Genomic DNA, 27,697 nt, shown 5'->3' with positions numbered 1-27,697 from the left:
AGATAATCAGTTTGGCTATAATATTCATTGCCAGAAGACAATAGATCAACACTTACGAAAAGACTGAAGAGAAAAATCTGGTACCAATATCTTATATCCAGCAAAGTTGTCTCTCAGCTATAAAGGATGTAGACAAAACAGTATTGACTATAAAATAACAACATATATTTTTCATATGAACCCTTCTTCATGGAAAGCTACAGTCAGCTAAGGAGTGGTAGGAACATCCTGGCAAGGGAGTAGTAGTAGAATTTAACATATTAAGTTAAAAATGGAATTAATAAAAGTCAAGGCAGTAATAAGAATAAGAGGATAGGCTATAAATATTATGTATCCTGGTAATTTCAAAATGAATAAGTGAAAAAATAAAAAGAAATTTATTTGGGTATTGAAATAACCCTCTTTATTGTCTTATGTGCAATAGCTTGAAGTCAAAGGGCATCTTTTATGACAAATTCAGTGATAAAAACTATACAGATTTCATATAAAGATAAAAATCAGGAAAATAATACATTGATTAAAACTGAATTCTGGAGAAGAGGGAGGGAATGAAGAAGAGGATTCAAGATTCCTTTTTTTGCTAATAATGGGTAACTAAGAAAGAGGGGTCTAAATGTTTTATTCAGAAGTCTTATTATAAAGAGAACCACTTAAAAACGTTCTGAAATATCAGAAGGTCTACCATGAAAGCAAAGAAAAATACCACATAAAGTTAAATATATATATATATTTACATACATACACGTAAAGACAAATATATACACAAACAGCACAAATATATGCAAAATCTAACATAGCATATATATCACATTAGAGTCAAGAAAATGATGGAGAAGGAAGTGGAGGGGCAGGAGGAGAAAGAGGAAAGAATAGTTCCATAAATATAATTTTTTATACTTGGACTTTGATGAATAGTAGGAAGCAGTTTGACATTGCATTCACTTTCCAAGAGTTACAGGGCATGTTCTCTTTGTTGTAAATACTGTTAAATGTGTCCCCAGGCAAGTACAGTGTTTGATACAGAATTATAGATATAATACAAGTGAATAGTGAAAAGTGTGTGTCAATGATGTGTTTGAGGAATTGAACATACTTTACCTTAATATATTCCCTCTTGAATTGTGTTTAATATGCAGTCTATCATTATCATAAAGATATATAGTTTATCATTATCATAAAGAAGGAGAGTTATTAGATTGAGAAGGGCAGGGAAGGGAATTATTGTTTATGATTATTAAAAAAATGAGAGTGGTGGGAATGTTTATAGGCCTATTTTAATTATTTTAACATATCTGACTACAGAATCTATAATCTTTATAATGGCTTAAAATGCACTAGAATATTAGTTGCTCTATAAAGGCAGGTTTTTTGTTTGCTTGTGTGTTTTGTTTTTATAGTTCACTGCTTTATCCCTAGCACCTAACACTGTACCTGATGTATGGTAGGTGCTTATTAATTGTTGCTGAATGAAAGATAGTATTGAAGGAGCACATGGACAGCTCTGTACTAGTTCTTGTGCCCAAAGCAAAAGGGAAAGAAAATATCAGGTTAAAAACTGTTTGTTTGTTACCAATAATTTTTTCCATCAAATGGAAACACAGGCTGTTGTGAAATCAGTATGAGCAAATGAATAATATATATAGCCATAAATATATGGAAAAATTATAATTGTTTATACGCATGTTAAAAATTAACACTAAATGAGTAATATTTGCCAAAAAGATTGAAGAAAAAAATTGCTGTACCTTGGGTGCAACAAATTGTTGCTTACCATAGCCAAAAATTGGGGACAATATCTATATTTTCTCCTATTCCTAAGGCTTTTGATATGTGTTGCTAAGTTGCCGATTTATCTGTTTATGCCTGTAGCCGTAACTGAGAGTGCCTGCCTTAACACATGCACTCCCTGGGCAACTGTCAATTGTGCATTTGAAAAAATCATTTTCAGCAGATATAGTTAAGTAAATGGTGTCTGGTAATCAGTTGATTGTAATTAATATTAGACTTGTTAAGTGTAAGTATTAATTATTTGTATTTACTCGTTTGGAAGTTTCTAGGCATAACTTTTTTTTTCTATTTCTCTGCTAATATTTTCTCCAGCAGACATTTTATCTCTTTGTATTTTAAGGATATCAACACTTTTCTGTCACCATTATTTGAAAAGTTATATTTCCTTACATTTTTTACCTTAGTCTTTTGCTTATAAATTTTATGATTTTTTGACATAAAGAGCTCTTGTATTTTCATTTTCTTAAGCTAGTCTATTTCTTTTTATGTTGGCTTTCTCACACACCCCTAAAAAAAATGAAATGCATTTTCTAGTTATTACAATTCTTCATTAAAAATTAGATATTATCAGACTTCCTAGGTGGTGCAGTGGTTAAGAATCCACCTGCCAATGCAGGGGACACGGGTTCGATCCCTGCTCCAGAAAGATTCCACATACCACAGAGCAGCTAAGCCTGTGCGCCACAACTATTGAGCCTGCACTCTAGAGCCCATGAGCCACAACTATTGAGCCCATGTGCTGCAACTACTGAAGCCTGCATGCCTAGAGCCCTTGCTTCACAAGAGAAGCCACCACAATGAGGAGCCTGTTCATCACAACGAAGAGTAGCCCCTGGTTGCAGCAACTAGAGAAAGCCTGTGTGCAGCAGCGTGTGCAGCAACAAGGATCCAACAGCCAATAAGTAAATAAATAAATAAATAAATTTATTTTAAAAATTAGATCTTATCAGAGAAGAAAATGAAATAAAAGGAATCCAAATTGGAAAAGAAGTAAAACTGACTGTTTGCAGATGATGCGATACTATATGTAGAAAATCCTAAAGCTGCTACCAGAAAATTACTAGAGCTGATTAAAGAATGTGGTAAAGTAGAAGGATACAAATTAATGCACAGAAATGTCTTGCATTCCTATACACTAACAACGAAAAATCAGAAAGAGGAATTAAGGAAACACTCCCATTTACCACTGCAACAAAAAGAATAAAATACCTAGGAATAAACCTACCTAAGGAGGCAAAAGACCTGTATGTAGAAAACTATAAGACATTGATGAAAGAAGTCAAAGATAATACAAATAGGTGGAGAGATATACTGTACCATGTTCTTGAATTGGAAGAATCAACATTGTGAAAATGACTATACTACCCAAAACAATCTACAGATTTAGTGCAATCCCTATCAAATTACTAATGACATTTTCCACAAAACTAGAACAAAAATGACACAATTTAAGTGGAAACACAAAAGACCCCAAATAGCCAAAGCAATCTTGAGAAGGAAAAATGGAGCTGGAGGAATCACGCTCCCTGACTTCAGACTCTACTACAAAGCTACAGTAATCAAGACAATATGCTGGCACAAAAACAGAAATATAGATCAATGGAACAGGATGGAAAGCCCGCAGATAAACCCACTCACATATGGTCACCTTCTCTTTGACAAAAGGGGCAAGAGTATACAGTGGAGAAAAACAGCCTCATCAATAAGTGCTGGGAAAACTGGACCAGCTACATGTAAAAGAATGAAATTAGAACACTCCCTAACACCATACACAAAAATAAACTCTAAATGGATTAAAGATCTAAATGTAAGGCCAGATACTATAAAACTCTTAGAGGAAAACATAGGCAGAACACTCTATGACATAAATCACAGCAAAATCCTTTTTGACACACTTCCCAGAGTAATGGAAATAAAAACAAAAGTAAACAAATGGGACCTAATGAAACTTAAATGTTTTGCACAGCAAAGGAAACCATAAATGAGATGAAAAGACAACCCTTAGAATGGGAAAAATATTTACAAATGAAGAAACCAAAAAAGAATTAATCTCCAAAATATACAAGAGATCATTCAGCTCAATATCATAAAAAACAAACAACCCCATCCAAAAATGGGTGGAAGACCTACCCAGACATTTCTCCAAAGAAGACATACAGATGGCCAACAAACACATGCAAAGATATTCAACATCACTAATCATTAGAGAAATCCAAATGAAAATAAGAGCAAGATATCACTTCATACCCGTCAGAATGGCCACCATCAAAAAAACTAGGAACAGTAAATACTGGATTGGCCTTGGAGAAAAGGGAACCCTCCTGCACTGTTAGTGGGAATGTAAATTGATACAGCCACTATGGAAAACAGTTTGGAGTTTCCTTAAAAAAATAAAACAGTTTAAAACAGTTAAACTTAAAACAGTTTCCTTAAAAAAATAAAAATAGAACTACCATATGACCCAGCAATCCCACTACTGGGCATATACCCTGAGAAAACCATAATTCAAAAAGATACATGTACCAGAATGTTCATTGCAGCACTATTTACAATAGCCCGGACATGGAAACAATCTGAATATCCATCTATGCATGGATGGATAAAGATGTGGTACAAATACACAATGGAATATTACTCAATCCTAGAAAAGAATGAAATTAAGTTATTTATAGTGAGGTGGATGGACCTAAGGTCTGTCATACAGAGTAAAGTAAGTCAGAAAGAGAAAAACACTGTATGCTGACATGTACATATGGAATCTAAAAAAATGGTATCGATGAACATAGTGGCAGAGCAGGAATAAAGGCTGCAGATGTAGAGAACGAACTAGAGAACACGGCAGGGGGATGAGGAGGCTGAAATGTAGTGAGAGAGTAGCACTGACATATATACTACCAAATGTTAAATAGAAGGCTAGTGGGAAGCTGCTGCATACACAGGGAGAAAAGCTCGGTCCTTTGTGTTGACCTAGAGGAGTGGGATAGGAAGGGTGGGAGGGAGGCTCAAGAGGGAGGAGGTACTGGGATATATGCATACATATAGCTGATTCACTTTGTTGTACAGCAGAAACTAACACAACACTGTTTAAACTCCAATAAAGATGTATTAAAAAATTAAACCTTTCATTTTATCTTATTTTAATATATGACATGAGATATAAACATTGTTTGTATATGTTTTTAATAGTCAGTTAATTCCTCCAGCATCATAACTGAAACAAACTGATCCTTTATCCACAGAAGTCAGAGGCTATTTCCTTTAACTTGGATATTTTTTGGAGTTTAATGTTTCAAGATCCATTTTGTTGGGAGTATATAGTCCAATCAACTTCATTCTTCTTATTTCATATTTTTTCTGACTTAAAAATAAAACTATTGAATTATTTGTTAAATAAATGGTGTTATTACATTCAAATGTTCAAAATTAAAGTGATTTAAAAGGAGTACATTTAGAATGCTTACTTCTGTCCTATCCTCTTTCACCTTGTAACAGTCACACTTTTATTATTTCAGTGTTTCTTCATACAAAGAAGCAAATAAAAATATACACTTAAATTTATCCCTTTCTTACAATATAGGGGGCATACTAGAAAGAGTGTTCTTCAGGTAACTTATCAGTTTAGTCTGCAATTTTTCTGTATCTGTGTGTTTAAGCCGGAGTTTATTTAACTTGTTCCTATTTATGGAAGCTTTAGTAGTCTCTAGTCTTCTGCTGTTAGTGATACTGCAGAGAAAAAACTTTACAAATGGACTTTTCTTGTGAAGATGTTTCTTTAGTATAAAACATGCAAAGTAGTACTGGACTGTAAATTTTTTCATTATTTATTCAAAAGTGTCTTATGTTTTGTAACCCACATTTCTCCATGGCTTTACCTAAGAAAGTTTGGAAAGCTGATGTTGGTAGGGTAACCCTTCTCCACCAGGTAGCTATGCTACCTGGGACGGCTGGCCTCAAGAGTGGCTAAGGCAGAGAAAAATATAGTGTGGAGAATTTACTACTGTTCTTAACTGCTCTGCCTATAAATAATACATGTCATTTCACTCATAGTCCATTGGCTGGAATTAAAGTACTTGGAATATACAAGATTACTAGCACCAAATAATCCTTTATTTCTTCCCATGCATCCCACACTGCCAAAGAGAGTTAAATTAAATCTTCATCTTGTCATTGGACCCATGTAAAGTCCAGTATATTGGTCAGAGTACTAGGAAACAGGTGGCACACTCAAAAAGAAGTAATTGAAAAACATGTAATTAAAAAGAGTTACACAATGTGGTATTTACAAAGGAGCTGGCAGGATTAAGGGAAGCCTAAGCAAATAGTGAAGCACCTTGAACCTGAAGCAGTAGGAAGCAATTAAAATCCTTAGATCCAAAGGGGTAAGGGAGGAAGTCAGAATGCTTTCAAAAGTACAGTTGCATAGTGCTTGACAGAAGCTGTGGACACTAGTAGAGAAACATACATGTTTAATAAAATTATCAGTCCAGCAGAGAGGAGCACAGAGGAATAAGCCTGATTATCTATCTCTCCTCACTGACCCGTGACTTCCACTGGCTGAACACAACTATTGATCAAATCCATAGAGGTCCTTTGAGTCCAGAGACCACTGGACTTAAAATGACAAGGTATCAGTTCACCATCTTTTCATAAACATGCACAGAAGATATACAGTGGTAGATCAAAGAAGGATAACCACATTCAGAAAAGCAAAAATGAACAAATACATCAGACACCCGTCCACAGAAATTCTGAAATTCCTGCTAGGAAGATATAGTGAAGTTAGTATGTCTCAGGGGGCTCTATTAGCTCCCCAACAAAAGTGGTGGAAATTATATAAAACAAACAAATACCCCAATAAACACTACAACAATTCTCTGTGTAATGTAAGTTCCTGATATTAAGCTTTTTGATTGTAGTGTAAGTGGCTGACATTAAGCTTTTGGTTGCCAAAGCATCCATATTAAAAGACATTTATCTTAAATAAACATATTGCCAGCTGTATAACACAGCTACTAGCAAAAACTAGGCCACCCAAACCCACAAAGTACCCTCTTTCAGAAAGCCTTCGTTAACTGAGATAACTGACCCCTTGAATGACCCTGCTTCTCCCTTTCTGTGCCCTAATTCCTGATCATAGGTTTTAAATTAACCAATAAAAAGTGAACCCACAAAACCCTAGACACTCCACCCTTGGAACCTGAAAAGGGCAGAACCCCTAGTCCTCTCTCTGACTCTTTCTCCTTCCTCTTTCTCCTTACAACCTGGCTATGTGGCCCTTGGGCATGACATGTTCCTCCAGCACCTGTGAGTAACAAATCTTGTTCCTCAAAGTTCCCTGAGAATTTTTGGCTAAAATGAGTCCTGTGAACATAATAAGAACCACATGGGCTACTCTACCCACTACATTGGCCCTAATGGGAGCTCACTACAGGTAGCATGGAACCAGGCAAGTGCTGCAGGCATTCCTCACCCATAGCATCAATAGCTGGGACCAACACAACACTCTGCAAACAGTCCTAAGGGCCTCTGAGAAAACAGCTATGTAAGTCAGTAAGAAGAGCAAGAGTCTGGTAGTTTAAACAATATGGCTACAAGTCATCTAGCATAACAAGTTACTCTACCACAAAGTAGCTCCACTCAGGATTTCCCTTGATTAAGCCCTTGAGGTTTGCTTCCTGAGAGGCCTAGCTCTCAATCTATTTTCATAGGTCCCTGGCAGTACCCTATGGAAGGTTCTTCCTTTTCCATTACCCTTCCTGGCCACATCTGATGAGGATGTTGGGAAATATGCCCTCCTTGGTGGCTGCAGAGATTTATCTGCCTGCTTCTGGACTTTGAAATATTAATAATTAAGTGCTGCTTTTACATCTGAAACAGTCACATCCTTCTTAGACTAAAGCTTTCATTAGCAATATGAATTTCTCAGAAACTTGTTTCACCTTTACTGAATTTATCATTTTTTCTTTTATATTTATTTTTTTAATTATTCTAGGAATGCTTAACATGGGATCTGCCCTCTTAACAAATTTTTAAGAACACAGTACAGTACCGTTAGCTGTAGGCACAATGTTGTACACCAGATCTCTAGAACTTATTTGTCTTACATAACTGAAATGTATACCCATTAAACAGCAATGACCCATTTTAACCCTGCCCCCAGTTGTTGACAATCATTACTTTATTCTCTGTTTTATGAATTTGACTATATTAGATATCTAATATAAGTGGAAGCATGCAATATTTGTCCTTCTGTGACTGGCTTATTTCACTTAGCAAAATGTCAGCCATGTTGTCAAATGTGGCAAGATTTCCTTCTTGTTTAAGTCTGAATAATATTACAGTGTATGCATATGCCAAAATTTTCTTTATCCATTCATCCATCAGTGGACATTTCGGTTGTTTTTCTATCTGTCCTATCATGAATAGTGTTCCAAAGAACACAGCAGTACAAGTATCTCTTCAAGATCCTATTTTCAATTCTTTGGGATATAGATCCAGAAGTAGGATTGCTGGATCATATGATAGTTCTATTTTTAACTTTTGAGACACCTCCATACTGTTCTTCCTGTCAAGTGCACCAATTGACATTCCCACCAACAGTGTACAAGGGTTCCAGTGTCTGCACACTGGAGACACTGAAGGGTGTAAGGTTTGCCTCTAGGTTTATGTTTTTGTATGTGGATCTCCACTTTTCTGCACCATTTGTTGAAGAGATTATCTTTGTTACTTTGTCAAAGATCAGTTGATTCTATATATGAGTGTCTATTTCCAGGATCTCTATTCTGTTGCATTGATCAATTTGTCTGTTCTTTTGCCAATACCACACTGTCTTGATTACTCTAGAAAGTAAGTGTTGAAATCAGTTAGCATCAGTCATCAAAATTTGTTCTCCTTCAATATTTTGTTGGATATTCTGAGTCTCCATGTAAACTTTAGAATCAGTTTTTCAATATTTGTAAAATAACCTGCTGGCACTTTGATTGGTATTGCATTGAATATAGATATGAAGTTGGGAAGAATTGATATCTTGACAATATTGAGTCTTTCTATTCATGAACATAGAATATCTATCCATTTGTTTAGTTCTTTTTTATTGTTGTTCATCAGAGTTTTGTAGATTTCCTCGTATAGGTCTTGTACATATTTGTTATATTTATACCTGTTTCATTTTTTGAGTGCTACTGTAAATGATAAGTTTTTAATTTCAAATTCCACTTGTTCATTGCTGATATATAAGAAAAGAATTGACTTTTGTATATTAAATTTGTATCCTGTAGCCTTTCTCTAACCACTTATTAGTTCCAGGTATTTTTTTATTCATTCTTGCAGATTTTCTATATAGAGGATCACTTCATCTGCAAACAAGACACTTTCATATCTTCCTTCCTAATAAATACTCCTTTGTTTCCTTTTCTTGCCATATTGCATTAGCACAGACTTCCTGTATAATGTTGAAAAGGAGTGGTAAGAGAGGACTTGCTTAACTGGTACCTGATCTTACAGGGAAAGTTTCTCACCATTAAGTATGACTTTTTTTAAATTGGGGTATAGTTGTTTTACAATGTTGTGTTAGTTTCTGCTGTACAGAGAAGTGAATCAGCTATATGTATACATATATCCCCTTTTTTGGATTTTCTCACATTTAGGTCACCACAGAGCATTAAATAGAGTTCCCTGTGCTATAGAGCAGGTTCTCATTAGTTACCTGTTTTACACATATTAGTGTATATATGTCAATCCCAATCTCCCAATTCATCCCACCCCCCATTTCCCCCCTTGGTATCCATATGTTTGTTCTCTACATCTGTATCTCTATTTCTGCCTTGCAAACAGGTCCATCTGTACCATTTTTCCAGATTCCACATATATGCACTAATATACAATGTTTGTTTTTCTCTTTCTGACTTACTTCATTCTGTATGCCAATATCTAGGTCCATCCACATCTCTCCAAATGACCCAATTTCATGACCTAAGTAGACGTGTCTACAGAGAAGACATACAGATGACCAAGCGGCACATGAAAAGCTGCTCAACATTACTAATTATTAGCAAAATGCAGATAAAAAGTATTCCCTCAGCTTCTATCCTCTAAAAGAGATTGCAGAGAATTGTTACAATTGCTTAATTAAATGTTTGGGAGAATTCACCAATGAACCCATTTAGGCCTGATGCTTTCTGTTTTGGAAGGTTTTAATTTATTGATTCAATTTCTTTAGTATACATAGGCTTATTCTCTGTGTTTTTACTTCTTGTCTGAGTTTTGGAAGGTTGTATCTTTGAAGAAATTGGTTCGTTTTCTCTACTTTATCAAATTTGTAGACATAGAATTTTCTGTAGTATTTTTCTGTCCTTTAAATTTCCATAGGATCTATAGCAATGTCCCCCTCTTTCATTTCTGTTATTAGTAATCTGTGTCCTCTTTCTTTTTTTCTTAGTTAGCATGGCTAGAGAATTTTTTATTTTATTATCTTTTCAAAGAACCAGGTTTTGATTTTGTTGATTTTCTCTATTGATTTCCTGTTTTCAGTTTTCATTAATTGCTGCTCTAATTCTTTTTTTTTTTTTTTAAGAACTTTTATGGAGATACAATTGACATACAACAAACTGCATATATTTAAAGTGTACAATTTGATTTTTTTTTCTTATTAGTAATGTACATATGGCAATCCCAATCTCCCAATTCATCCCATCCCAACCCTTGCCCCCCCATCCACTTTCCCCACTTGGTGTCCATATGTTTGTTCTCTACATCTGTGCCTCTATTTCTGCCTTGCAAACCAGTTGATCTGTACCATTTTTCTATATTCTCCATATATGCATTACTATACCTTTCTTGTTTTTCTCTTTCCGACTCACTTCACTCTGTATGACAGTCTCTGGGTCCATCCATGTCTCTACAAATGTCCCAATTTTGTTCATTTTTACAGCTGAATGATATTCCATTGTATATATGTACCACATCTTCTTTATCCATTCATCTGTTGATGGACATTTAGGTTGCTTCCATGACCAGGCTATTGTAAATACTGCTGCAATGAACATTGGGGTGCATATGCTTTTTGAATTATGGTTTTCTCAGGGTATATGCCCAGTAGTGGGATTGTTGGGTCATATGGTAATTCTATTTTTAGTTTTTTAAGGAAACTTCATATTGTTCTCCACAGTGGCGGTATCAATTTACATTCCCACCAACAGTGCAAGAGGGTTCCATTATCTCCACATCCATTCCAGCATTTATTGTTTGTAGATTTTCTGATGCTGCTCATTCTAACCAGTATGAGGTGATACCTCATTGTAGTTTTGATTTGCATTTCTCTAATAATTAGTGATGTTGAGCAGCTTTTCATGTGCCTCTTGGCCATCTGTATGTCTTCTTTGGAGAAATGCCTATTTAGGTCTTCTGCCCATTTTTTGATTGGGTTATTTGTTTCTTTGATATTGAGCTGTTTGAACTGTTTATATATTTTGGAGATTAATCCCTTGTCTGTTGATTCACTTGCAAATATTTCTCCCATTCTGAGGGTTATCTTTTTGTCTTGTTTATAGTTTCCTTTGCTGTGCAAAAGCTTTTGTTTCATTAGGTCCCACTTATTTATTTTTGTTTTTATTTCCATTACCCTCGGAGGTGGGTCAAAAAAAATCTTGCTGTGATCTGCTCTAATTCTTATTTATTTTCTTCTGCTTACTTTGGATTAATTTGTTCTTCTTCTTTTTCTAGTTTCCCAAGGTGGAAACTTAGATTATTAATTTTAGATCTTTCTTTCTGTATATGTATTCACGCATACATATATTCATATGTAATGCTATAAACTTCCCTGTAAGTACTGCTTTCTCTTCCTCCCACATAGTTTGATAAGTTGTGTTTTCATTGTCATTTAGTTAAAATTATTCTTAATTTCCACTGAAATTTTTTTGACACGTGTTATTTAGAAGTACACTGCGTAATCTCCATTTATTTTGGTATTTTTCAGTCATCTGTTGGTAATTTCTTGTTTTATTTCACTGTTCTCTGAGAGCAGAAATTATGAGTCTTATCCTTTTAAATTTGTTAAAGTGTGTTTTATGGCCCAGAATGTGGTCTATTTTGGTGAATAGCCTCAGAAAACTGTGTATTCTGCTGTGGTTGGATTATATCTAGTTTTTTGATGGTGCTCCTGTGTCCACATATGTCTTTATTGATATTCTGCCAGCTGGAACTGTCCATTTCTGAGAAAGGGTATTAAAGTCTCCAACTATGATAGTGCATACCTCTATTTCTCCTTGTAGTTTCATCAGTTTTTGCCTCATGCTGTTTGGTGCTCTGGCGTTAGGTGCATATGCATTAAGGATTGTTATGTCTTCTTAAAGAAGGGACACATTTATTATTATGTAATTCCAATCTTTATTCTTGATAACTTTCCTTACTTTTCAGTCTTCTCTATCTGAAATTCATATAGCTGCTCCTGTTTTCTTTTGATTCGTGTTATCATGGTATATTTTTTTCCATTTTTTTACTTTTAATCTTTATGTGTATTTTATTTAAATTGGGCTTATAGACAACATATAATTGGATTGTGTCTTTTGACCACTTTAACAATCTCTGTATTTTAATTGGTACATTTAGACTATTAATATTAAAAGTGATTATCAATATAGTTAGATTAATATCTGCCATATTCCTGCTTTCTATTTGTTGCCCTTGTTTCTTTGTTCCTATTTTTGTCATACATTTTGTTCTGTCCTTTGTTTAAACCAAGCATTTTATATGATATAATATTCTCTCTTTTCTTGCATATCAGTTATACTTTTTTTAGTGGTTGCCCTAGAGATTGAAAAATATGTTTACAACTAATCCAAGTCCTTTTTCAAATAACATATACCACTTCACGTGTGATGTGAGTACCTTATAATGAGAAAACAGTTCTAACTTTTTTCTCCCAATGTTTATGTCATTGCTGTTATTCATTTCACTTTATATATAAGCACACAGAAGCATATTATATACATATACAATATACACATAAGCATACATAATCAAATACATGGTTTCTATTATTATTTTGAACAAACGGTCATCTCTTAGATCAATTAAAAATAAGAAAATCAGAGGATTAAGATGGCAGAGTAGAAGGATGCTGAGCTCACCTTCCCCTATGAACACAACAAAAGTATGACGACATGTGGAGAAACTCTTACTGAAAAGAACCTGAAGCCTGGCAGAAAGGCTCTTCTGCAATGAAGACTGTAGAGAAAGTTTCACATGGAGTCTGGTAGGAAAAGAGGAGAAGCAATCTGGTCAGGATCCACATCCCTGGTGGGGGACCCAGAAGATGAGGAGGATATCACAGGCTCCAATATCTGCCCTGAGAAATGAGGGGTTCAAGCCACATATTAGGCATTCTAGTCCTGGGGTTTGATGTTGGGAAGATGAGTCCCCTTAGCTGGGACTCATCTACCCATTAAAAACTGGTAAGGCTTATCACAGGACTGTAAGAAACCAAGATTCTGCTCTTAAACAGTGGGCACACATGCTTGCTTATTCCCGGTCATAGTGCAGAGGAAGCAGATTGAAAATGCATAGGACTTTGGCTGGCTTACTGAGACTACCTCAGCACACATCACAAGCAGTACTGGAAGCCTGCTCCAGCATTTCTAGCCCTGGCTCTTCTTACCACTAGAGTGGAGGCTGCCATTGCTAATAAGACTGAACACAATCAGAGGGAATGGAACCAGCTTGAACCCAACCCTGCCTCTGACAATGGTAGAAGTAACCATTGCCAGAATGCATTTTTCCACCCACATTTGGAAGAGCAAAACAGCTCTAGGGCAGAGACTAACATTACCAGAAAGAGCAAAACCAGCTCAGTGGTGTGGCATCAACACCCCTGGGCCCAACCTAGCTTCTAATCAAGGCTCGCAGAATGTGAAAAAGTGAAAGTGACATTGGAGTGCAGCCAAGCCCTTAGACGCCTGCCACTACCCCAGTGAAGGCAGGGTCTACCATCAAACATAAGAGAAACCCAAATCCCTCAGGACTTCTTCTCCAGATCCTTGGGCCCTGTTCTCAGCCTTGAGAGGGTGGCAACTGCCATTTAGCATAGAAGAAGCTCTGTCTTGCACCTAGCTCTAGCCCCTCCATCTCCAGCCCTACCTCCCAACAATGTGGTGGCTGCCAGCACACCCTAGGGGAAGTCATGACCCATGGCTCATTTCAGATTCAGCTTTTTCACCAAAGCTACTGTGTATATACAGACTACACAGGAACTCTCTCATACAAGAACACCACTTCAAGACTGGAACAGATAACTGTTTTACCTAATTTAATAGAGGCAGGGAAAGTTAAACAAAATAAAAAGACAGAAGAGTATGTTCCAAATGAAAAAATAAGAAAGAAAAAGAAAAAACCCTGAGAAAAACCCTAATGAAATACAGATAAATAATTTGCCAGGTAAAGATTTCAAAGCAATAGTAATAAGAATGCTAACTGAACTTGGGAAAAGAATAGATGAACACAGTGAGAATTTTAACAAAGAAACAAAATTTTAAAAAGTGTGACCTGAAGAATACAATAACTGCGATGAAAAATACACTAGATGGAATTAACAGCAGATTAGGTAATACAGAAGAATACATAAACCACCTGGAAGATATTCAGTAGAATAATGGAAATTGCCCAATCAGAACAGCAAAAAGAAAAAGTTTAAGAAATGAGAATATTTTAAGGGACTGCTGTGACAACATCAAACATACTAACATTCACATTATAGAGGTCTAAGAAGGAGGAGAGAGAGAGAAAGGGTAGAAAATGTATCTGATGTAATTATTACTGAAAATTTTCCAAAACTGAAGAAGAAAACAGATTTCCAGCTACATGAAGCAAAAAGAGTCTGAAACAAGATAAATACAGAGAGACCCACACTAAGACATATCATAATTAAAATGGCAAAAGTTAAACAGAGAATTTTAAAGGTAACAAGAGAAAAACAAAGAGGCACATATAAGGGAATCCCATAAGGCTATCAGTTGTTTTTTTCTGCAGAAACTTTGCAGGCCACAAGGAAGTGGCATGATATATTTAAAGTGCTGAAAAGGAAAAAAAAACTAAAATCTAGTATACTACCCAGAAAAGTTATCATTCAGAACTGAGTGAGAGATAAATAGTTTCTCAGGCAAACAAAACTAAAAGAGTTCATTAACACTAAACCACCTTACAAGAAGTGTTAAAGTATTTTCCTTAAGTGAAAAGGAAAGGCTACCAAATAAAAATAATAAATAATAGGAAAGGGAAAATCCCAGTAGTAAAGAAAATATATAGTAAAGGCTGTGGTTCAGCCATTTAAATAAGCTAGTACAAAGATTAAAAGACAAAAAAAATTAAATCAACTAAACTACAATAACAGTTACATGGTAGACATAAAGATGTAAAATATGACATCAAAAACACAAAACGTGGCCCAGCAGTCCCACTACTGGGCATATACCCAGAGAACACCATAATTAAAAAAGACACATTCACCCCAATGTTCATTGCAGCACTATTTACAATAGCCAGGACATGGAAGCAATCTAAATGTCCATCAACATATGAATGGATTAAAAAGATGTGGTACATATATACAATGGAATATTACTCAGCTGTTAAAAGGAATGAAACTGGGACATTTGTAGAGACATGGATGGACCTAGAGACTGTCATACAGAGTGAAGTGAGTCAGAAAGAGAAAAACAAATATTGTGTATTAACACATATATGCAGAATATAGAAAAATGGTACAGATCAACCAGTTTGCAAGGCAGAAATAGAGACACAGATGTAGAGAACAAACATATGGACACCAAGTGGGGAAAGCAGGGAGGGTTGGGGGGGAATGAATTGGGTGATTGTGATTGCCATATATACATTACTAATAAGAAAAAAAAAATACCAAATTGTACACTCTAAAAACAAACAAACAAACAAACAAAAAAAAAAAACCAAGGTGAGACCCTTTAAAAAAAAACACCACCACAAAATGTGGGGGTAAAAATGTAGGTCTTTTTTAATGTTTGAACTGAAATTACTATTAGTTTAAAACAAGTAGATATAGGTTAACATATATGAACTCCATGGTAACTATAAATCAGAAACCTACAATAGATACACAAAAACTAGAGAGAAGGGAACATGAGCATAGCAGTAAAAAAAATCAGCAAACCACAAGGGAAGAGACTAAAAGAATAAGAAAAGAACAGAGGAGAACTACAGAAACAAACAGAAAAGAAGTAACAAAGTGGCAATAAGTACCTATCTATCCGTGATCACTTTAAATGTCAGTGGACTAAGTGCTCCAATCAAGAGACAAAGAATGGCTTTTAGATTAAACAGACAAACAAAAATAATAAAAATAAGATCAATGTATATGCTGCCTACAAGAGACTCACTTTAGAGCTAAAGACATATACAGACTGAAAGTGAGGGGATGGAAAAATATTTTTCATGCAAATGGAAATGAAAAGAAAGCTGGGCAACAATACTCATATCAGAGAAAATAGACTTTAAAATAAACTCCACAAAAGACAAAGAAGGGTATTACATAATGATCTTTACTATAATGATCAATACAATAAGAGGATAAAACATTCATAAACATATGTAACAGACCACCTAAACATATAAAGCAAATATTAACAAACAGAAAGGGAGAAATTGACAGTAAGGCAATAATAGTCAAAGACTTTAACACTTCACTTACATTGATGGACAGATCATCCAGATAGAAAATCAGTAAGGAAGCAGTAGCTTTGAATGATGCATTAGGCCAGTTATACTTCATAGAAATCTACAGGACATTCCATCTTAAAGCAGTAGAATACACATTTGTTTTTCAAGTGTACATGGAATGTTCTCCAAGATAGATCACACACTAGGCCACAAAACAAGTCTCAACAAATTTAAAAGGTTAGAAATTATATCAAGCATCTTTTCCAACCACAGTGGAATGAAACGAACTCAATTACAGAAAGAAAAATGGGAAAAAATACAAAGATGTGGAGAATAAACATAATGCTACTCAAAAAAGAGTTCATTGAAGAAATCAAAGAGGAAATCAGAAAATACCTTGAGATAAATGAAAATAAAAAAACTTTCCACAATCTAGAGGACATAGCAAAAGCAATTCTAAGAGGGAAATTTATAGTGTTACAATCCTACATCAAGCAAAATCTCAAATAAACAACCTAACCTATCATCTAAAGTAATTACAGAAAGAGAAATAAACAAAGTCCAAAGTCAGAAGAATGAAGGAAATAATAAAAATCAGAGGAAATTAATAAAAGAGACCAAAAAAAGTAGGAGGTATCAATAAAAACAAGAGCTGGTTTTTTTGAAAAGATAAACAGAATTGATAAACCTTTAGCCAGGCTCACCAAGAAGAAAAGAGAGAGGACCCGAATAAACAAATATGAAAGAGGAGAAATTACAACCAATATCACAGAGAGACAAATAATCATAAGAGAATACTACAGTTATATGCCAACAAATTGGACAATCTAAAAGAAATGAACAAATTTCTAGAAATATACAATTTTCTAAAACTAAATCAGGAAGAAACAGATTATCTGAACAGACCAACGACTAGTATTAAAATTGAATAAATAGGGACTTCCCTGGTGGTGCAGTGGTAAAGAATCTGCCTGCCAATGCAAGGGACACAGGTTCGATCTCTGAGCTGGGAAGATTCCACGTGCCATGGAGCAACTAAGCCTGTGAGCCACAACTACTAAGCCCATGAACCACAACTACTGAAGCCTGTGTGCCTCAAGCCCATGCTCCACAACAAGAGAAGCCAAAGCCTGTGCACCTCAACAAAAAGTAGCCCCTGCTTGCCACAAGTAAAGAAAGCCCACATACAGCAATGAGACCAAATGCAGCCAATAAATAAATAAATACATAAATAAATTTAAATAAGTAAATAAAATTAAATAATCAAAAAACTCCCTAAAAACAAAAGTCCAGCACCAGACAGCTTCTCAGGGCGAACTCTATAAAACATATAAAGAAAAAATAGTACTTATCCTTCTCAAACTTTTCCAAAAATTAAAGAGGAGTAAATACTTCCAAATTTATTCTATGAGGCCACCACTACCTGACACCGAAACCATACAAAGACACTACAAATAAAAGAAAATTATAGGGAATGCGATATACCACATTAACAAATTGAAGTATAAAAATCACATAAATGTCTCAATGTTAGCAGAAAAAGCATTTGACAATTTTTGACATTGCAATTCCATTCATGATTAAAAAAAAACCTCATATCAAAGTTGGTAATAGAGGGAACATATCTCAACATAGTAAAGTCCATTTATGAGAGACCCACGGCTAACAACATAATGATGAAATGCTGAAAGCTTCTCTTAAAAGATCAGGAACAAGACAAGAAGGTCCACCCTCACCACTTGTATTTAATTTAGTCAGTATTTAAATTGGCAGTCCTAGGCACAGCAATCAGACAAGAAAAAGAGATAAAAGACATTCAAATTGGAAAAGAAGATGTAAAATTGTCACTGTTTGCAGATGACATGATATATATTTCTGTACATAGAAAACCTTAAAAGCTATTAGAACTAATAAATGATTTCACTAGAGTTGCAGAATACAAGATTAATATACAGAAATTTGTTGCTTATCCACACACTAATAATGAACTACCGGAAAGAGAAAGCCAGAAAATCACACCATTTAAAATCACATCAAAAAGATTAAAATACCTAGGAATAACCTTAACCAACGAGGTGGAAGAGCTATACTCTGAAAACTATAAAATATTGATGAAGGAATTTGAGGATGATCAAATTAATGGAAAGATATCTCATGTTCATGGATTGGAAGAATTAATAAGGTTAAAAAGTTTGTACTACCTAAAGCAATCTATGCAATTTCTATCAAATACCCATGACAGATTTTACCAAACTAGAACAAGTAATCCTAAAATTTATGTCAAACTACAAAAGACCTCCAAATAGCCAAAGCAGTCTTGAGAAAAAAGAACAAATCTGGATGTGTCACATTCCCTGACTTAAGAATACTATAGCGCTACAATAATCAAAACAGTATGGCACTAATACAAAAACAGGCACATAGATCAATGGAACAGAGTAGAGAGCCCAGGAATAAAACCATGCACATATGGTCAATTGATCTGTTACAAAGGAGACAGAAATAAACAATGGGGACAGTCTCTTCAGTACGTGGTGCTGGGAAAACTGAACAGCTACATGAAAAAGAATAAAATTAGAACATTTTCTCAAACTATGTATAAAAATAAGCTCGAACAGATTAAAGATCTAAATGTAATATCAGAAACCATAAAACTAAAAGAAAAGGTAGGCAGTACACTCTTTGACATAAATCTTAGCAATATATTTTTGGATGTCTCCTCAGGCAAGGGAAGCAAAAGCAAAAATAAACAAATAGGACTCAATTTAACTTAAAAGCCTTTTCACATCTAAGGAAACTATGACAAAACAAAAAAGACAACCTACTGAATTGGAAAACATATTTGCAAATGATATGTCTGATAAAGGGTTAATATCCAACATATATTATCAGCTCATACAACTCAATATCAACACAAACCTAACAACCCAATTAAAAAATGGGCAGAAAACTTGAATAGACACTTTTCCAAAGAAGACATATAGATGACCATCAGACACGTGAAAAGATGCTCAGCATCACTAATCATTAGGGAAATGCAAATCAAAATCACAATGAGATACAAACTCACATTGGTATCAGGATGGCTATTGTCAAAAAGACAATAGCAAATGTTGGCAATGATGTATAGGAAACAATACCCTAGTATACTGTTGGTGGGAATGTAAATTTGTGCAGCCACTATGGAAAACATGGAGGTTCCTCAAAAAACTAAAAATAGAACTACAACATGATCTAGCGCCTCCACTCCTGGGTGTACATCTGAAGAAAACAAAACACTAATTAGAAAAGATACACTGTGTTGCATACCTGAAACCAGTGTTCATAGCAGCATTTTTTACAGTAGCCAAGATATGGAAGCAATCCAAGTGTCCATCAACAGATGAACAGGTAAAGAAGAAATAATACACATACACAAGAATATTACTCAGTTATAAAAAAGAATGAGATTTTGCCGTTTGCAGCAACATGGATGGAACTGGAGGGTATTATGCTCAGTGAAAGAAAACAGAAAAATACTAAAAATACTATATGTTATCTCTTGTATGTGCAATCCAAAAAATAAAACAAGTGAATATAACAAAACAGAAACAGACTCAAATACAGAGAACAAACTAATGGTTTTAAAAATTCATAAATATCCTGTGATTTCACTTACATGTGGAAGGTAAAAAACAAAACAAATGAACAAACAAAATAAAAACAGACTCATAGATACAGAGAATAAATTGGTAATTGCCAGGAGGGGAGGGGAATGGGGGGCTGGGCAAAATAGGTGAAAGGTATAAAGAGGTACAAACTTCCAGTTATGAAATAAGTTATAGGGATGTAATATACAACATAAGGAATATAGTCAATAACACTGTAATAATTTTGTATACTGAGAGAGTGGTTACTAGATCTATTGTGATCATTTCTCAAATATTTAAATGCTGAATCACTGTGTTGCACATCTGAAACCAATATTGTGTGTCAACCATACTTCAAAAAATTATTTAAAAAGTTGTCCAAGATATATTGGTGAAAGAAAAATATTAAGTATGATCCTAGTTTCATCAAAATAAAAAACAGACATGAATAGACATGTATGTATACATATGCAGATAAGATTTTTTTACAGGATATGCAAGAAACAGAGTAAACATGAATATTAGCAGTACAGAGGAGTTTCATTTTTTCATTTGTACTATTTTTATTGTTAGGATTTTTAAAACCATGAGCATATATTACCTTTACAGTATAAATCCTCAAATTATTTAAAAGTTTTAAAAAGGGAGGGGGTGGGAGTAAGGGGAAGATAGAGGATGGGGTGGAGGATTAAGTGATATAGACTTCTAGGTATAAAATAATTAAGCTATAAGAATATAATGTACAGTGCAGGGAATATAGTCAAATATTTTATAACTTTAAATGAAGTATAATCTGTAAAAATATTGAATCGCTATGTTGTGCACCTGAAACTAATATAATATTGTAAATCAACTGTACTTCAAAGAAAAAAGAATAAGAAATATGAAATGTTTTATTTTATCTTCACTTATTCCTTACCCAATTCTCTTCATTTCTCTGTGTAGACCTGACTTTCTTACCTATACTATTTTTCTCTCTACATAATTTCTTTTAAATATTTCTTGCAACATAAGTCTATTGGCAATCAATTCCCTTAATTTTTTTTGCCTGAAAAAATCTTTATTTCTCCATTTTTGAAAGATGACTTCACGGGAGGTAGAATTGTAAGTTGGTGGGGCTTTTTTCCCTCAATGCTTTAAATATTTCATTCCACTCTCTTTTTGCTTACATTGTTTCCAAGTATTCAAATGTAATTCTCATCTCTGTTCTATTATGGGTAAGGTGTGTTTCCCCTCTGGCTTCTTTCAGAATTTTTTGTTTATTTTTTATTTTCTATAATTTGAATGCCTAGGTGTAGGTTTTTTGGGGTTTTGTGTGTGTGTGTTGGGGGGGGTTGTTTGTTTTTTGTGTTTATCTGGCTTGGTGTTCTTTGAGCTTCCTGGATCTGTGTTTTGGTGTCTGACATTAATTTGTGGAAATTCTCCATAATTATTGTTTCAGATATTTATTTTATTCCTTTCTCTCTTTCCTATCCTCCTGGAATTCCCATTATGCTTATGTTACATCTTTTGTAGTTGTCACACATTCCTTGAATACTCTGAGTTTTTTTTTTTTGGGGGGGGGGGGTTGTTTGTTTGTTTTCCAGTCCTTATTCTCTTTGCTTTCTAGTTTTGGTGGGGTTTTTTTTGAGAGATCCTCAAGCTCATAAATTCTTTCCTCAACTGTGTCCAGTCTACTAAGAAGCTCATCAAAGGCATTGTTCATTTCTGTTACAGTGTTTATTTCTAGCATTTGTTTTTTTTACCTAACATTTTCACTCTCTGCTTACACTGCCCATCCATTATTGCATGATGTCTACTTTATTCATTACAACACTTAGCATATTTATCATAGTTGTTTTAAATTTCTTGTCTGATAACGTCAACATCCCTGCCATCTTGGGTTCTGATGCTTTGTCTCCTCAAATTGTATTTGTTGTCTTTTGGTATGCCTTGTAATTTTTTCTTGATAGCCAGATACAAAATATACTGGTTAAAAAACTGCTAGAAGTCAGTGTTTAGTAATGTGGCAGTGAGTTGTAGGGCGGAGGAGAAACACTTCATTAACCTATGTTTAGGTCTGAGTCTTTTAGTGAGCCTGTGCCTCTGCACTGTGAACATCATAAGGCTTTCTCTGAGGGACAGGATGGCTAGTGTGAGCTGGAGTTGAGTATTTCCCTTCTTCAGTTGAGTTTGGTTCTGATCGTACTCCAGCAGGTTAGGCTTTGGTTAACTATTTTCTCCTGAGGGTGGGCCTTGTTAAGAAGAACAGAATGCTGTGGTGTGCTTCAAAATGGTTTTCTTTTTCTTTCCCCCTGATGGAAACCCCAGGAGATTTTTTCCCCTTGATATTTACTGTGGGAATCCGATGGAGCTTCTGGGGGTAAATCTAACAATGTTATGGGGGCCACCCTATGACTCTCAGAGTTGTCTACATTGAACCTCCAGCAATTCAACAATTACAGTTCAAGTTTTCCTACCCCAACACTGGTTTCCACAGGGGTTTCCACTTGGTAAGTCATGTCTCCCTACATTCATTTGCCTGTCTCTCTAGTCTTGGGGGTAGTATTTTGCACTGTGCCCTCCTCTCTCTATGTATTTGAGAAGAGTTGTTGATTTTTCAGTCTGTTCATTTTTTTCTTGTTATTAGGGCAGAGTATTGAGTTCCAAGCTCCTTACATGTAGAACTAGAAACCACAAATCCAGGATTTTGTTTTGATGTGAGGAAAACATTATCAAATTTTGGTGATGGTTGCACATGTCTGTGAATAGAATAGAGCCATTGGAATTGTACACTGTAAATGGGTGATTTGTATGGTATGTGAGGTATATTTCAATAAAGTTGTTTAAAAATACATGAGTTCTAAGCAATAAAATTGTTTTGCATGCCTATATCCTTGAACCAGTCTGTCTAGAGCATGTGCAAGCAATGTGACTTATGGTGAACACTCACCTTTCTTCTGGATATCTGTAGCTTCAGTAATTGGGCAGGCAGGGAGGCAGGCAGGCAGGCACTATATACCTACATGACAGACCCCCAATAAAAGCCCTGGAATCTTAGGCTCAGGTGACTTCTTTGGTAGATAATGCTTTATATATATTTCCTCATTTTGTTGCTGAAGATATTTACTATGTCCTGTGCTACTCCACTAGGAGAGAACTTTTGGAAGCTTACAACTACTTTCCTCCAGACTTTGCCCTATGCACAGTTTTTTCTTTGATGATTTTGCTTTTTATCCATTTGCTGTAATAAACCATAAGTATGAGTCCTCTGAGCCCTGTGTCTCTTCCAGCAAATCACCAAATCTGGTGATAGTCTTGGGAACCCTTGACACAGTTGCTCAGGTAAAGTATTATGTAGAGATCAGCAGCTTTCTTCCTTCTTATTTGTAACATGTGAGCCCCAAATTGTGAAATTATGGAAAGGGAGTGTGTAGAAAACTCATGTATATATTTAACTTCTCACTGAAAGTGATGAAGAGGTTGAAAAAGTTGTGTGGTCCCTAACTACTGGATGGGGTGTCTTGGCAATGTAGGGTAGAACATGGACTTTTTGTTGAGTGATACTGTTAAAAAGAGCAAAGAATCAGAATTTTTTTTTTATTTTAAATTTTGTGAAATACAGAATTTTACATGTATTATCTGTAAGGAAAGCAAATGAAGTACATCTTCTGAAATATTTGACTTGTAAAACAAAAGTACATATAAAAGAATCTTAGAGGAAAAACCAAACCGCTTGTAATAATCAGAAAGCTAGTAGAAAAGTAAAACAAGCTTTGAGTAGACCTCTATCATAAGAAGTTAAATAGACCACATCCAGTTTGCAACTTTTAGCACAATCTGATTTTGGTGCAAGGGTTTATGCAAAGTATCTTTTATATAAACTTTCTTAGAAATCCAAATGCTGGATATGGTTGCAAGCGTAATTAGGAAGAGAGACTGAAAAAAAGATAGAGACATTTTTGAGTTTTGTAAATTCACTGAAAGAAACAATGGAAATATTTAAAAATGTAGATTCATCAACTATTTTAATAACTAGAACTAAAATTATTATGTGGAAAACAGGCACTATGTTATTTCTAGTATGTGTTTACAAGTAGGAATCTCGAAAGTTCGCTAGTCTTCCAAAAATCAACATGACATTTTTTAAAAAGAATAATTAGCACATATAAAAATTTTTGCTTTCCTCACAGATAATACATGTAAAATTTTGGATTTTGAAGTATTTCAATTTTCCAACTCTCATTCACTGGTTTAATCACAATTAGTCCAGTTAATAGAAACATAATACATTCAGCAGAGGCTGTTTCTACTTCATTTTTTCTTCTCTAGCCCAGATTTCCTAAGCACATTGCTGCTGAACAAAGCTCTAAATAAACAATGTTTAAGATAGAATATATATGTTATACACACACACACACACACACACACACACAGAAAGCTGTCAATAAACAATGTTTGAGCTAAAATCTATTAAAAATATATATGTATATATAAATATATATATTTATAAGTCTATTAAAATACACACACACACACACACACACACAAGGGTGAGTCAAAGTCGAGAGAGAGATCCTCAAGGTTCTCTACAGAGACCTAACAAGAAATTCGTCCTGGGGTGTTAACAAAGTTACTTTCTTATAGAAGCATACTAAAGTGGAGCAATTTTGAAAGAGAAGTAAAATAATAAAGAGCAAAGTCAGAAGTTAATGATGAAGCAAGGAAAAGATACACAACACAATATCATGGGAGGAAGAAGAGAGAAAGGACCTTAAAACTTTTAAAAATGCACACAGTAAGGGGAATACAAGCAATGTAGCAATAGGAAGTAAATAAATAAATGTAGATATGTATATATATGCATATGTCAAGACATAAAATTACATAATATTATATGATTTTATATATAGTTTTATATATTTTATACATGTTTATATATATAAATAAGATAAATATATATATAAATAAATATATATAAGAGATGATGGTTAACTCCAAAGCAAAAAGAAGAATTTGATTAAAAAAAGCATGCATCAATTTTAACAAACAGAATTGGTTCTTATCACAGCTAAAGGAAGCAGAAAGAAAATTAATGATTTAAGCTTAGGTAACTTTAATAAAATGCTGAGTAAGAATGTAGGAAATGGTTGAAAATTGTTACAGATGTCTTAACTGCTATTTTAAAGAAATGAAGATACAATTATACAGTTCTTTAATTTCAAAGAGAATAATTGGGAAAATAAAAGTTGAAGAAATTTCTGATAAAACAAATTGCAAATCGGCAAAGTTCTCTAAAAAGCCATTTGCTGTGAAATGTTACAACTTTGAAATGAGCATAATGATCATTAAAGATTAACAATTTAAAGAAACCCATTTTTTTCCTAATCCAGAGCTTATAACAAAAAGTAAAAGCTTAATGGAAGCTATATAAAAATAAATGTCAACTCAAATTCAGGAACTTTAAAACATTGTAAAAGAAACTCAAATATAAGATTCACCAAAACAGTTCATATTATTGGGCTTTTCCCATTCAGGGTATGGTGTGTGTGCAGGGTGGAAGGGAAGAAAGTGTTTGAGCATATGTGCACTGTAAGTTCTGATATAGTCTTTCAAGTAAGCATAATTATAATTAAGGTTAATTTTATTTGTACATAAACAACACATATTTTAAGTCACAAAATGCAAGTGAATGTCCCTGCTCATTTTAGTAAACTTCAAATAAAACAAAACAGAAACCATTCTATCATAATTTCTGACAAATATGCCATCTATCTATTCAATTCTATATAAATACATTTACCTATCATCAAGTATATTTTTTCTATGTCCTGCAGTCAGTGGAGATTGGCAGTAGGTACTCAGTGTTAAGCTATCCATTCAATAACAAAACTGAAAATGAGTTAACATATATTTTTCAAGTATTGTCTGGTGTTTTATAAATTTAAGGTGTTGAAGATAAATCATACATAATAAAAATTTCCTTAAGATGAAATTGGAATTTTCCCTTTCAGAGAAGTTTATATGACAAAATCATGAAAGCAGAATTGGACTTTTGTTCATGGAAATTGTTTGTAATTAAAGATGTTTTGGTGAATGCATTTAAAGATGCAGTTTAAGACACAGAAGTTATAGTTAAGTAGAAATTTAGAAAACTCAGAATCTGAATGACAGAATGTTTTGCTGTTTTTATTTTTTTTTAATATATCAGGTACTAATCTAATTTACAAAACACCTGGTAATACTACACAAATTTTAAAAGCTGTTGCAATGTTGCCATCTGATATAACTGCTATAATGGCTGCTATAAAATACTCTTTTATAAATGGTCTGAAAGAATATTCTTTCTTATATATATATTTCATTAGATCATCCTGAATTTGAAAGGGCTAGAACATGTGGCTTTGAGTCTTATGCACTAGGGTATTTTGACCTTAGTCAAAATAGGGGATAATTTGGGGCTAGAAGGCATTTACTGTGGTGCTATTGGCTTTTAACTTCTGTGCACTGGGCAAGAGGCTTCAGAGTACAGGCTGTCTTGGCAGATGACAACTGCAAGGGAGGATTAGCAAGCAAAGGCATGAGCCACGTGGGCCTCAGAAAAGCATGGGTGGTCTTGGCCAAATACAGGGGACTAGGATGCAGGCTGCTGCAGCTTGATATTAAACTACACTTAGAGCATATATGCTGGCAGCCAGGGCTCTACCAGATGCCTTGGCAGATGCTGGCAAATCACAGAGGCCTTAGTAAGCAGGCACAGCTAAGGCAAATATACAATTATAGGAAAAGAGTATCTTCACAGACCATTCAGTCACTGGTTGGCAGCACAATATTTGCTGCTTTAAAACTATGCAGCAGCTGTGTTCCACATGTGCTAGTAGTACTAGGGAGGTTCCAGCTTTAAACTGTGAGTACCAGACCTGAGAAGGTAGTGCTGGATGGGTTCCCCTATTTCATCTGAGTCTTCTAGAATAGATGAACAAAATGAGATATTGGAAAAACACAAAAAAGCCAAAAGAACCAAAATACGAGACAGCCCACTACTGCAGAAAATGCAGCAACAATGAAATGCTATTCAAAGATTGTAATATTAAAGCAAAGGAATGACATGTTGATTTTTATTAGCCCCCTAGGGGCTTGGCTTCAGAAACATCAACAGCAGCTTTAAGTGGGAAAGTAAACATTTTCTAAGAGGTAGGTTTCTTAGGCTTAGGAGAATGCCCTGAAAGAAGCAGTGGAAATGACTCAGAAATGAAAATGCCTGTTTCTGTGAGAGCATGGTCTCTCTGTCACCAGATGGAAACTATACTCAAATCAATATAGGAGTACCAGAAACACAGGGCTTAGAGGGGAAATGACAATTAATGTGGTAACCACAGCTCCGTGATTAATCACTTGATAGAAATGAATTTTAGTTCAGAAGATTTTGGAGACATGACATGAAATGAGTTATCTCCAGTTTGTTCCAGGAAGACCATAGTCAAGATTTATGACATCTTCCTTTACTCTCTTAATGCCAAACCTCCACTATCATCTCTACAGCATGAAAAAATGAGTTCTGTGAACAAGATTTAGCCAGGCCTAACCTGTTCTAGATGTGAAAGAGGGACTTATATTCT

Source organism: Hippopotamus amphibius, chromosome 10 (genome assembly GCF_030028045.1).
Source record: "Hippopotamus amphibius kiboko isolate mHipAmp2 chromosome 10, mHipAmp2.hap2, whole genome shotgun sequence".
Lineage (NCBI taxonomy): Eukaryota > Metazoa > Chordata > Mammalia > Artiodactyla > Hippopotamidae > Hippopotamus > Hippopotamus amphibius.
This window is presented reverse-complemented; position numbering follows the sequence as displayed.